Source organism: Sinohyriopsis cumingii, chromosome 17 (assembly GCF_028554795.1).
Source record: "Sinohyriopsis cumingii isolate HCF-2022 chromosome 17, ASM2855479v2, whole genome shotgun sequence".
Classification (NCBI taxonomy): domain Eukaryota; kingdom Metazoa; phylum Mollusca; class Bivalvia; order Unionida; family Unionidae; genus Sinohyriopsis; species Sinohyriopsis cumingii.
Window position 1 is genome coordinate 1,894,001 of NC_142977.1, and position 13,789 is coordinate 1,907,789.

The window sequence follows — 13,789 nt, forward strand, 5'->3', positions numbered from 1 at the left end:
TTTCTCTTCGTCGGCTTGGTACAGCAAACAGGTGGTATTGGTCCTTCCTCCGTACAAACTATCCCTCGGGTTCAGCGGGTCCATGAACTGGTAACTTTCCACGAGGCGTTTAAACTCGGGATCGGTTTTCAAACGGTGATCGTACTCGTGTTCCCACATTTCCACCACTTGGTATCCTTGCTGTTCTAACTTTAGGCGTCGCTGACAAGTGTCCTGGTACAAGTCTTCCATGGTTCGTTGCAAAAACTGATTTTTAGTGCCACGGTCAGGGTAACAGACGGGACATCCGTGAAATAAGCAACCGTTAAACTCGTACACGATCTTGGGGTTTTCTAAGTCCCAGCCATCGACCGAAGACGTTCCGATGGTCTTTTCGCCCCCTCCGTTGCGGGCATGCTGAATCCACTTGTTCTCCTTGTCGCACAAGTAATGTAACCAGCGTAGGGCTTTGACCGAGTATTGACGTTTGACAAAGTGGGTCGTTTGAGGGCTGATGACAGCCACGGTGTTTTCAGGCATGAATCGTTTTCGATACACTAAGGAACACGCTTTGGCAATGGTGCAAGTTTCTTTCAAAGGATCGACCCCTCCGTGTTCCATGAACAGTTCTCGAAATTTTCCACAGCAACGCCGTAAAATGTCCACGTCGGAACGACAATACTTTAGCATTTCTTCCTGAAAGTCGAAAGGGTCCGAGGCGTGAGCCTGGTACCAAGCGTAGAAAGCTTCTCGTTGTTCGGTACGCATGTTGTCGGGGTCGTAATAGTGAGCCTCAGGCAAATGGGGTAGAACGGCGTGTTGATTGGCTTCCGTATTGAAAAAGTGTGGAAAGTACCCTTTAGCCATTTCTGTCATTCCAAACGTTTTAGGCATTCGACTCAAAGGCATGGCCAAATAGTTCATCGAATCTTTAAACTGTACTTGTCCCACTTGCATGAAAATGATTTTGGCTCCGTTCAAAGTCACTTTAGGACGCTCGGTGCCTTGTTCCGTATAGTATCTGAGAAGAAACTGTCCATCGTATCCGGAGAAATTGTGAGCCATCCCTGTGGCATGGCGATGACAATCTCGGTAACGTTCGATGTCCTCTTGGCTCCACGTCTTGTCGACGGGGTCTAAGACCCATTGGGCAAAATCGGCTAACGTGTTCGGTCCCCGAAAGATTTTTTCACGTCCTCCAGGAATCTTGCTGCAGTGAGGGCAATGACTGAAGATAGGTTATTGAATGCACTCATCGCATGCTCGATGAGCCACGCAGAAATTAGGGATGTGAATGCCAGTCTCTTGCATGCATTCGAAATCGAAAAAGATGAAATTGCCTTTCTTCTTGTGACCGTCCTCTTTCTCTGGTGGGGGTTGGTATTTTTGCACGTAACATTCGTGTTCCAAGTCCACGATGTGGTGACAAATGTGACATTTTTTCTTTCCTCGACATACGTGTGCCTTGGCATAGTAAGTATTCCTTGTCCACACGTAGGGCACAATCTCAGGAGTTGACAAGCACATTTCTTCTGTGAACCTTGCGTTTTCAAATGTTGCTGGTAACAGGCAGGGCTGACAAACGTGCGCAGACAAGTTGAACAAGGCACTGGTTCTTCGCTCAGACAGGGTGGAGAGGCCAAACATCCTCGGCATTTCGATCCACAATGCTTGTGTTGCTCTCGATTGTTATAACCATAATCACATTTCTCACAATAATAACCGTATCCTAGGAATCCAGTGATACTGGTAATGGTATCGAAATGGCCATCGTTATAATAGACATGAATGTATTTTCCGTCCTTAAATTCTTGGCCTCGAAACAACAGATGCCCGCGCATTTCTTGAGGGTGCACTTTCAAGGTGTAGCGTGGAGCTAGGGCATCTTGCAATTTTTGCATCTCAGGAATGCCACAGGGTGTGTGTTTGGACAGTCCGGCTTGTTGCAACAGGAGTTCTGCTTCGTTTCGTTGTATGGCTCGGTCGGATTGTTGAATAGTTTTCCAGGTTCTTTTCCATTCTACCGTGTCGTTCTTGTTGGTATAGGTTCGTCCCACCACGATGGCACGGGCTAAACACATCTGGTCTTGAGGGTTGTTAATTCGGACGAGACTTGTTTTGGTGTTGCGAAGGTCGTCCACCAATAACATCTTTTTGCGTCCTGTCCCTTGAGGAGGAGAAACGTGGGTCATGTCCAGTGTGGCTTTTCCATCGGTGATGTCAAACTGGTCATTAGATTGTTGTACGTGTTGAATCTTGTCCATGACTTTGGAAGCGGTCAATTCTGCAGGGGTGCTAAACTCGATCCAAACAAGGGATTTCAAACCGTCGTGTTGTATGAAAAGTCTCAAGCGATCGTCTTCTTTGGGCTGACATTGTTGCTTGAGTGCAGTGAGCAAAGAATTCCACACCTCAGTGATGAACACTTCTGCTTTCTCTAACGGCACTTCAGCCTTGAAATCTTTAAACTTCACTGTGTATTTGTAAGCCGTGGTTCTAGATTTTCTAGAGGAGCGCTTTTCCGTCTCTCGAATGGAATAGTACTTTTCAGGGTTGACTAAGGGTGGTGAACTTGGTTTAGAGGGTTCTGATTCTGGTTCACTCATGTCCTCTTCAAAATCACTGGCATGAATTTGTGCCAAGATTTCAGCCCTGGTACGAGGCGATAGATCACGTTTCTGCCTCTTACTTTCTTCTTTCTTCTCGAATGAATTAGATCGTTTCATCTTGAAAGCAAAAAGTCAAATGACTCAAGTTCAAACACCATGAGCTACTTTATAGTCATAGCAGACCAGCGTATATAAAAGGGTGTGTGTCTTGTCCTTTCACTATTCATTTCACTCTCAAGCCGAGCACAACGATGGAAGAGACTAACCAGATGGAACGTTTCGTCAGAGCTTTGCGAGGGGTCATTAGAAAATTCTCTTCAGACCAGCCTACGGACTACTCTCCTTCCTTTAGAGATAAAAGTCAAGATACTTGCTATATCTGTCAGAAGAAAGGGCATTGGTCTTCAGAGTGTCCAGACCGTCAAAAAAGAACAAAAACAGGGACTAAAAAAGACAAAAGTCAAGATACCTGTTATTATTGTAAAGAAAAAAGACATTGGTCTCCAGATTGCCCAAAAAAGAAACAAGAGGAGTCAGAAGAAAAGAGGGATTCTTCAGAAGAAGAGAGGGATTCTTCGGAAGAAGAGAGGGATTCTTCAGAGGAAGAAGAGGAAGAAAAAGGACAATTCTATTTACAAGAAGCAAAGAAACAGGAGAAGAAGAAAAGAAGAAGGGAAGAAAATGAGGAAAAGACGGTGAAGAAATTCAAAAAACAGAGAGACTAAACAAGGAGAAAAGAAGAAATCAATGAACTTTTAATTAAAGTGTTATGTGGTGAATTGTGAATTGGATTGTAATAATGATAAAAGAATAAATTAATGATATAAGGTAAGTGTCTTTGAGTTTTGATTTTAAAATAAGAACGTACACTCACGCACTCATACACAGACACGTACTATAAGGGTAAAATGGGTGGGGTTATTTTAGAGTTATTGGTAAATTGAAATTGTATTTCTTTTCGAGAAATGTGGGTGGCCCTGAAAAGGGCCTTTTTCTCTTTATGGTGTATGGGTGAGTTTAAGCAATCAACTTTAACTGCCTTATGCCTTTGCCACGGCCAAGGCCTACTTCTGAACTGCGTAATGTTGATGATGATAGGATTGAAATCACTAAGGGTGGTACGGTAGGCTTAGTCACAGGGTTGACGTGTTTAGCTCGGGAAGGTCGTATTCTCTTCGGTCGTGATAAAGAAGTCTGATACATTTGTTTCAGACTTCTTAACTGCGCTAAAATGTCCAACAGTACCGTGACCGTTTGATTTTCACCCTCTTGTTTCTTTGCTGCTACTTCTTCTTGCTGTTGTTGCTGTTGTTTTTTTCTTACCTCTTCTTCTTCTTGCTGCTGTAGGAGAAAAGCTTGTTCCGCTTCCTTTTGTCGTTGTATAAATTTCTCCAATTCTTCTTTCTGTCTCTGTCTAAAATTCTCCACTTGCGGTAATGAAGAAGGTAACGAAGGTTCCGGAACAAATTCTTGCGAGGAGAGAAAATCCACAAAATCCCAATTCACCTCTTCTGAAAGTAAGTCCGGGTTCCCTTGGGCGGTCTCCCCTGTTGGTGCACCCCATTGGATCGTTTTCTGAGTTTCCGTCATGTTGAATCACTGTCGCATAGATTGACTACACACAAGCGCTAGCGAATCTATATAGACTACGTGACGTCACAGACTGCTCTCTTCGGATTGGATGAGGGCTGACTGAATTTTGTAACGCGTGTTTGGATTGGTGAATGAACTCAATCCGTTTCAATCCTACCTCTGCCTATAAATAAGCGCAGTTCAGTGCATTGATTCACCTGTTCTCGTCGCTTCAAGATGTGGACCGATGTGCAATCTTCTACGCTTGTGTCTTCCATGATGTTCAGGACAGACATGCTCATGTATGTCCGATCCAAGTGGACCGTTGTCCACAGGACAAACACCAGCCTGTGGATACGTAGGATCTACGTTGAAAGACAAGGATGCCTGAAAAGAGTGCTAATTTACGGGCCAACAGTGAGACGCAGCCTAAGGACAAGAAGAAGACCAATGCGGTGTCCTTTATGTTAATGAATACATTAACATAAACCCAAAGGCCCTTTTCAGGGCCAGCCATATTTCTCGAAAAGAGATAGCCTTTCCATTGCCTACCCCTTTTTTAAAATTTAAATTTAAATTTAAATTTAAATTTAAAAAAATATAAAAAAAAAAAAATATCCCATATTCAATTCCCCTTGACGCTAGACAGTCCCACGATTTATTCCCATGTTAAATTCCCCTTGACGCTAGATTGTCCCACGATTTATTCCCATGTTAAATTCCCCTTGACGCTAGATTGTCCCACGATTTTTCTCCATGTTAATTTTCCATTGACGCTAGATTGTCCCAAGGGGGTCTGTAATGCTAATTTCCATTGACGCTAGGGTATCCCACTTCACTACTACTATAGTATATGAGAGAGAGGAAGAGAGAGAGAGAGAGAGAGAGAGACTGTCTAGCTATTTTCAGACGGCAGCGAAGTTAGCAGAGGAAACGTTAGTAATAGCGTTAAGGACGGAAATGATTCCAGCAAAAGCACGGAGTGCAACTAAAGGCCTCGGCCTAATAATAAACGTAATAGGAACTACTCTTCTCCTAATATGCGAAAAGAACATTAACCGAGTCGGAAGTCCACAGGGACCACGGAGACGAAGCTCACATGCACATAGAGAGCAGGTAACGCAGACCCAGCAGCCGAGTGTTCAAAGCAAAGGTACCCAATATGAAGATAGGGCACAATATGCACGATCACCCCGGCCACCAACTCGCCTCCAGCTACGAATTTGTTATCATTTCCTATCTGACCAGGATTTTTCAAGGTTCTTCATGTGTCAATATTTTGTTCACCTATCACCCTCATCAAAACAAATCAGAAATGTTTTATCAGTTTGCACACACACACACACACACACACACACACACACGTGTGTGTGTGTGTGTGTGTGTGTGATAGAAAAAGGTGTGATGTCAGCTATTGCTAATATAGTAACAACTCTCGATAATTTCTTCATGTAATTCCTGCAGTAGCCATATTTAGAAGACTAGAAGAAAGTATAATAATAATAATAATAATAATAATAATAATAATGTGGACTTAGTACAGTGCCTAATAATTTTAAGCTCTAGAGTATTAGATAATACATAAAAATATATACAATAACAAACAGCTTACAAAAATAAACACGATACATTTACAAAACAAAACAATGCTGACAATAATTAAGGAAGTAAATATTATTAAGTCTTCAAGTCTGTTCTTGTATTCTAAATAGGTGAGTTTTAAGAGTACTTATGAATGAGAACACAGTGTCCTTGTGTATAAGATCTATGGGCAATTAATTTCACGTAGCTGGGCCCTGGTACACGAAAGAACACTGTCCACATCACTTCATTTTGGAAAGGGGAAACAATGAGCATACAAGTGTCGGAAGGAGGGCACCAAGTGATCGAGTGGTCTAAAGCGCCCACCGTTACGGATCACTGCCATCTCACCTCTGTCTGCGTGGTTCATTCACGGGCTCGGCTAATGTGGGTATATGAGAAAGCTTGCCGGTAGCTTCTCGTGGATCGGTGGTTCTTTTCTGGGTTTTCCCGCGTTCTTCCTCTGCCATTTATTCTGTCCGCCATGTATAGCCTATCTTGTGCTGAAAAAAGGCGTAAAACCCTATAACAACAACAAGAGTTTCTAGATGTGGAGTACACATGGGTGATGTCAGATTGGTATATTGGACTGGAGACAGTAAATGAAATGTAGCATAGTGAACAGATTTTGTTTTTTTGTAATTCTGGATTGCATGGGTAGCCAGTGAAAGATACAGGGCGCGGGGAGGTGTGCTCATCCTTTTGTATTCTAAAGATGATCAGAGCAGCCATGTTTTGAACTTTATCAAGTTTCTGAAGTAGATAATGAGATGATCCATATATAAATGAATTACAATAGTCCATTCTAGAATGTACAAGGAAAACAAAAGTGATTTAGTGGCATCAGCTGAAAGAAAACTGTGAATAGAGCCTTGCATATGTACATTATACGTTGGTGTAATGAGGGCGTACTGTGAATTGTGACATCTAGGTTTCATACTGACTGTGTGAATTTAATGTTAGTATTGCTCATTGTTTGAGGTAAAGGGTGTGAATGCAAACGTTTTTGTGTGGTGATCAGGGTGGTTTCAGTTTTATCGTCATTCTTATGCAGCTTTTTATATGTCATCCATGACTTCACATCGGAAATGCACCTCTCTACGTCTTGGATAGTAGCCTCGACTTCGTTGTGGCAGGTAGATTTGTATATTTGACAGTCATCAGTTTACAAGTGGTGCGAGACCAGAATTCAATTAATGACACTTGAGAGCGGATGGGTGTATAGAATGAAGAGAACAGAGCCGATAAAGAGAGCCTTGTGGAATACCAATACATAGATTAACCGGGCTTAAATGTTTTCCATTTATGGACACAAATTGTGTCCTCCTGATTAATTAGGACTTGAGCCATAGTAAGGCCGTATTATGAATACCAGATACATGATAGAGATGGTGAAGTAATATATCATTGTTTACTGTGATGCAGACAAGACAAGGAGGATGAGGACTCTCTGTAATCTTTCACTGTCCTAGAGGTGAGAGAAATCCATTAACTACTATCAAAGGTGAAGTTTCAGTACTATGGTGAGGGCAAAATGCAGACTGTACATTGCTAAAGAGACTGTTTGCACTGACCTATTAGTAGTATATGGGGACGATTTAGGGACTATGGGAGTTATCATTAAAAACACCCCTGGGACGATATAGGGACTATGTAAATTTAACATGGAGAAAACCCCTGGGACGATATAGGGACAAGGGGAATTAACATTAGGGAATAGTTCGTGGGACGATATAGGGACAAGGTTAATTAACATGGGGAAAAATCGTGGGACGATATAGGGACAAGGGAAATTGAACATGGGGGGAAAAAGTCTTGGGTCACTCTAGCCTCAAGGGAAATTGAACATGGGGGGGGGAAAAAATGGGGTAGGCAATTGAAAGTCAATCTCTTTTCGAGACCTATGGGTGGCCCTGAAAAGGGCCTTTGGGTTTCTTCTTCTTCTTTTATTTCCTCCACTTCTTCATCCATCCCCTTATCTTTTCTAATAATCCTTTCTTCTTCTTTATATCTGACTCCGGTAACCAGTCAGGATGGCCCAACTCTCTAAACTTCGTCTGTATCTTCATCCAATTGTTGTTAAGCCTCTCAAACTCTTCCTTTTTCTTTTTGTTTTCCTCATCTTTTCTTTCTTCCCTCCACCTCTCTTTAATCTTCTCTACTTCTTCCTCCATTACTTTTCTCATCAGATCTTCCCCTTTCTTCATCTTGTCCAACCCCCATTTTACATTCATCCACTTTGTCCAGTACAATATCTTTTCTAGGAAGCACCGGACTTGGATGACATGATCCAGTGCTTCCTTCAAACTTCCCACTCTGAAGTAAGGTGGGTTAATGAAGCCTCTTGACTTATTGACTTCTTCTTCTATCATCCCTGCTATGATATCTCTTGCTGTCTTTAGGCCTTGAACTTGACTGGTTACCAAGTCTTTCATATCTCCATGCCTCCATTCCTCTTCTATTCTTCCTACAACATATTCTACATCCATTATCCAAAAATAGATGTCTCTCAATAGATTAAATAAAACTGATACTTGAGTCATTTTGTCTCAGTTATTCCTTAGAATGGTTCCAACATCAAACTTTGTGGGTTCTTATAGTGCAAGCGCGGACGTGATGGAAAACATCCCCCTAAAACAAAATTGATCTTACCTAGATCATGACCAAACAACGCGTGGACGTGAAGGAAAACATCCCCTACTTTTCTCATTTCATATGATCTACTATCCACATACGTGAACCAGCAATAAACAAACCCCAGATCTACTATTTACACACGCAAATCATTAAAACGAAATCCATAATCTACTATCCACACAATCGTACGTGAGCGGTTACAAAACCCTAACTATACTCTCCACATACGCTAAGAAACAATAAACAAACCCATAATCTACTATTCACACAAACGTACGTGAGCGCTTACAAACACAAACACACAAACACAAACACATACCCTCACACTAGGAAAAAAAGAGTCAGTGTTTATATTCACACTACTCTACCTACACACATTGGCAAATAGATTACTATATCTTTTCTAGAGATTGGGATAGCCCTGAAAAGGGCTTTTTTTTAACTCCATGACACCTGGTTAATGATGGCACCTTCCAGGCCTGGCACCACACACACATCTTCTTCCCCAATCTCTTTTCACTCGTTTTGGGGGAAGAGCAGAGGCGGGATAAGTGGCTTCAGAATCCCAATTTTCTGTCTCTGGGATTCTGAAATTTCCTCTCTCTTCTTCTTTGTTTCTTCTCTCCTCCTCTTCTTTGTTTCTTCTCTCCTCCTCTTTCATCCTTCCCTCTTCTACGATGGCCTCTGCAGCCAGCTCATTCACTATACGCCCGGCATATTCCAGGTCTACATGAAGTTCAAGCAGTTTTGCTAGTCTGGTGTTCATTCTCTTGATCAATCAACAAGGGTAGCTAGACTGCCGAACGAGTTTCAATTTATACTGAAAGCGCAGACGTGATGGAAAACATCCCCCTAAAACAAAATTGATCTTACCTAGATCATGACCGAACAACGCGCGGACCTAAAAGAAACACTCACTCACTTTTTTATACTGCCCATCACTATTCTAAAAAATTTTATTAAACAAATAATATACTATTCACATACGCAAAGAAATCCAATCAAACCCCAAATCTACTCTCCCCACACCTCAAACAGCAAAAAACATGATCTTAATCTACTATCCACACCAACGTGCGTGAGCACTTACAAACACACAATCATGTACACAAACACATACACTCACACTATAAAAAAGAGTCAGTGTTTATATTCACACTACTCTACATACACACATTGGCAAATCGATTGTTATTTCTTTTCTAGAGTATTGGGTAGCCCTGAAAAGGGCTGTTTTTTGTTTGCTATGGCAATCTTTTAGTTTCTAAGAATGCGATGTCCTCTGAGGATAGACTTTCTGACGATAGGTCTGCTTCTTCGGAAAGAGAAGAGGAACTCTTTGGTGTCGATACGACAATCGACAAAGCCTCTGTCAGGTTCAGGTTGCTGCTGCTGCTGCTGCTGTTGCTGCTCTCTCTGCTGTTTCTGAAGTCTGTACTTCTCTGTCCATTCTTCTTTCTCCCTGTTCACTTCTTCTCTGAAGAGCTCTTCTATCAGGTCTTCAGTGACTTTTAACATTCTCACATTCTCTATCTCTTCTGGCTTCGGAATCAGACTGTGTCTGACCCTGTGCAAATTCACGTAGGCTTCGTTAAGCTTAGCTAGTTTGGAGCACATCTTCGTAGGAGGATGAGTCGGCAATGGATGGTTAGACTGGAGGCTACCCCTGCTTTAAAGTCAAAGAACGCAAGCGAAGGAAAACATCCCTACACGGTTTTCGAGCCGCAACGTTCAATGAGTGTCATGAGAGAGATAGAGAGAAGTTAAAGAGCATGAATCAACATTCTTATAGCCAAACAAAAGACAAAGGCATTTTTTCAAAACACAACATTTTTTATTCAAAAATCGCTTAACACTAACCAACAACTCTAACATTTCTTAACAATAATCCAACAATATAACATCAAACAATTTTTTTCAAATCACAAACATTTTTTTTCAATTCACACTCTACTTTAAACAGGGTTGACAACGTTGTGAATGAAATTGTGATTTCCACTGTTGGAAGTCATTAGGCCATTGATGGACACTACGTTTCCTGGCTTGAGACAAAATATAAGCATAATGGTCACAAAGCCATCGATCTACTTTCATATCGTTTCTTGAAGAAGAACGAGGATCAAAATGAGTCACTAAATGTTCTAAGGAATAGCCCAGGCTGCGATGATGCAGAAAATACACACAGTACTGTCCACACACCAAGGAATCTGTGCCTTGTAATTTCACATTATTGAATAGGGTGGTCTGAGCATTTCTTCTCATAAAGTCGATGATATCGTCTTCCAAAGGGGGCAATCCGTACGAATCGAAATATTCCACACATCCTTCTTGAGGAAAGTAGACGGCTACCCAGTGGGTTCCTGGGAGATGACTGTCGTCCGTGTTGATGACATAAGCTAGATGGTCTTGAGGTTTGCGATGAGGGAGTTCATCTTTAGCACAGACGACAGGATTCCAAGAAGCTGTATACGAACTGTGGTTCAAAAGGTAATAAAGTTCCCAGGTATCCATGTTTTGTCTTTTTCTTCTTCACAGGTAATAATAAGTCATCAATTCGATCCTGAATTTTTGCTTGAAAATGTCTGACAAATAGCCGTTTCTTCGTTTCGTCTCCTCACTCTGATTCAGGAGAGCTTCGATACGATCGATCTCTTGAGTGGCTAATGGTGGACAAGAATGTTCACGCAAGTCTTTATACCATTGATGCAGCACGACTTCGTCCGAGATGAGACTCCAAGCTTCGTCCAGATACTCGTCCAATTTTTCTTCTTGACTCAGCATCAGGCATTTATCGTGTTGAATTTGACTGGGATGATCATTTTGACATCCATAGCAATCTTTCTTGATCAATTTCGTCATTTTTTCGACGAAGTGTTTGGCAAAACAGGAGACTAAATGGGCTTCTTGTTCTGGCCATCATGACTTCATCATGATAACTTCTTCTTTTTCCACGGTCTCCTCACATTCCATCTCCAAAGTTTCTCCACTAGGTAAAGAGGGATAACAGTCTTCCATGGTTTCCAATAATCTAGAACGACTTCTCTCAAACTGTTGATTTCTATCGTATTATCGAATTCTGCATACAGGATGACGTTCAACGTTACATCAGGGGTTCGTTTTGCAAACTGAATTTCCACACGAATCTGGCCGGATTTTAAGGGTGGAAATGTCCCTCGTCGCTGCCTTGGTCAGGAGTGAAATCGAAAGCCCACAAAGCGTAGCCTCCTGCGTAATCTTCGTACGTAATACCGTGACTGGTGTTGGTTCCTAACTGACCGGTGGCTTCGTACAAGGACAAGTACGATCTCAAGTAATTCTTCTTGTCAAAGTCGGGTTCGAAAGGTCGGGTACACAAGGTCTTGCCATCGCGACTGACTTCGATCTTGGACACGCCAAAGTGTCGAAAGTAGAAAGGATTTTTAGCGATAGCTCCGTTGAAGGCTTCATTCTCGACCATACTCAACGATTAAACGTTTGGGTAGCTGTCCTTGGAACAGATGATCTTCGATCATGGATCGTTGCCCCTTGGGAATAGTGAAAGTTTTCACTTCCACGCGTCGGATCGGATCCTTGGCGGTCGTTCTGCTCAACGTCTGACTGATGTCGTTTCCCACTTTAGGTAACACTTCCGCACGGCGTACGTAGAGTCTGGCTTCTTGGATTTTGGTTTTGTAATTATCGTCACTATCAGCCATTAAATGGAAAGCGGTACTGTTACGATTCAGTCTCAGACGAACATCGACTCCGTTCAGCAAATATTTCTCTTGCAACCACATGTCCAAATGCAAACGATCCATCAGTTCTAAACTTGTGTCGACTCCCATGATTCTGTTTCTTCGTTCTAGAAATCCATCATTTGTTGGTTTAGTTTTATCCTTTGTATCAGTTTCGAATGTTTCAAATTCGCCCGCATCGTCAGCTTCCCATACCACACAGGCATTGAGATGAGTGTTCTTGGCGTCTATTCCGTACGTCAAGAGATTTTACAGGTACGCTCGATAAGGGTAAGTATCCATGCATTTATAGGTGTTTCTCGTCGGCCCAAAAGGTCTTTGCCCGTTTGCAGGAAGACATTTTTGCCTGCCCTCATGAAGGCTTCTTTAGGGTTTTGTTTGTCGATGATGACATTTTGGAGAAATTCTTTGACTTGCGTCAGCGCCGCATCTTTCAAGGCGTGCAATCTGCGTGTCACCATCGGTTTCAAGACTGGGGCCACCGAACGAAAAGCCGATTTCAGCATATCTCCTAAACCGTGTCCTCGCTGTCGAGCAACCCCTCGGTACACTGGATACATGACTTACGAGTCGTGAGAGAACCGTTTTCGAAAATGGAGTTTCACCGTGACTTTTCCTTTGGTGAATGAAATATTTTGTCCCAGATCTCCTTTTATAGCAATGTTGACCGTGTCCAAATAAGACTTACTGACAGGCAAATAGTGAGGATGTACAAATTCGCGGTGAACGTGGTAAGTGTTTCCACCTTCCTCGTCACTGGTCGTAGTACTATCCACTTTGAAAGAAATGACACGCAGTAACGGCACGGAGGTGTGTCCCACCACGTTATACTCCACCACATCGGAGTACACAAACATCAAATTCGGTCCTTGGTTCAGTTCTACAGGGAATCGAAAAAACTTGTAAAATTCCATATTGCTGTTGATCTTCGGTTTAAAATTTGGAGCCATTTTTGTGTCTCCACCTAAAATATCAAAAAAGTCAAGATTAAAAGTGATGGACAACGTTTGGGTATCCTGAAATTTCATCAGTAAGCGACGAGTCACTTTATGGTACTCCAGGGTGACACTTTTATTGATTCTGTTCAGGGCTTTGCCAAAGGCTAACTCGAACCTGAAAGCAATGGTATCTACCAAATGTTGACCACTAAAATAAAACCCTGAAGGAATTTTCAAGGTGTAGATACTGAAGGCTGGATTGCTGGCTGGTCTTGTGTCCCCTGAAAACACGATGTCATTCATGGTTTGTTGCAATTGTTCGTTCAGGATTTCCACCTCAAAAGTGTTTTGCTTTTCGGTGATGTTTTGGATTTGGGTAGGGTGAATCATTTCCACTAAAGCCACTTCCCAATGGGCTTCGTGATCTAACTGGATAGCCTGAGGTAATCTGGCCGTGTAACAGCACAACATGTTGTTGGGAAACACCTCCATGGAACTGTCACTGGGTAAGGTTAAGTCAAATTGATTTTGGTGACTCATAATTCCAGAGTTCTGTGGCTCTCCGAGGGGTTACTGGACGTCAGAGGCGTGTCTCCGCCCAAAATGGGGTTCTGGTTGTTGTTGGAGTGGTGACTGGCACTAGCACTGGACACAAGGTTTCCGTGGTTCCCGTTCGAGGAGAATTTCAGGGAGGGATTGGAAAGCAGGTAACCGATGCAACTGCTCAATAAAATGGTCC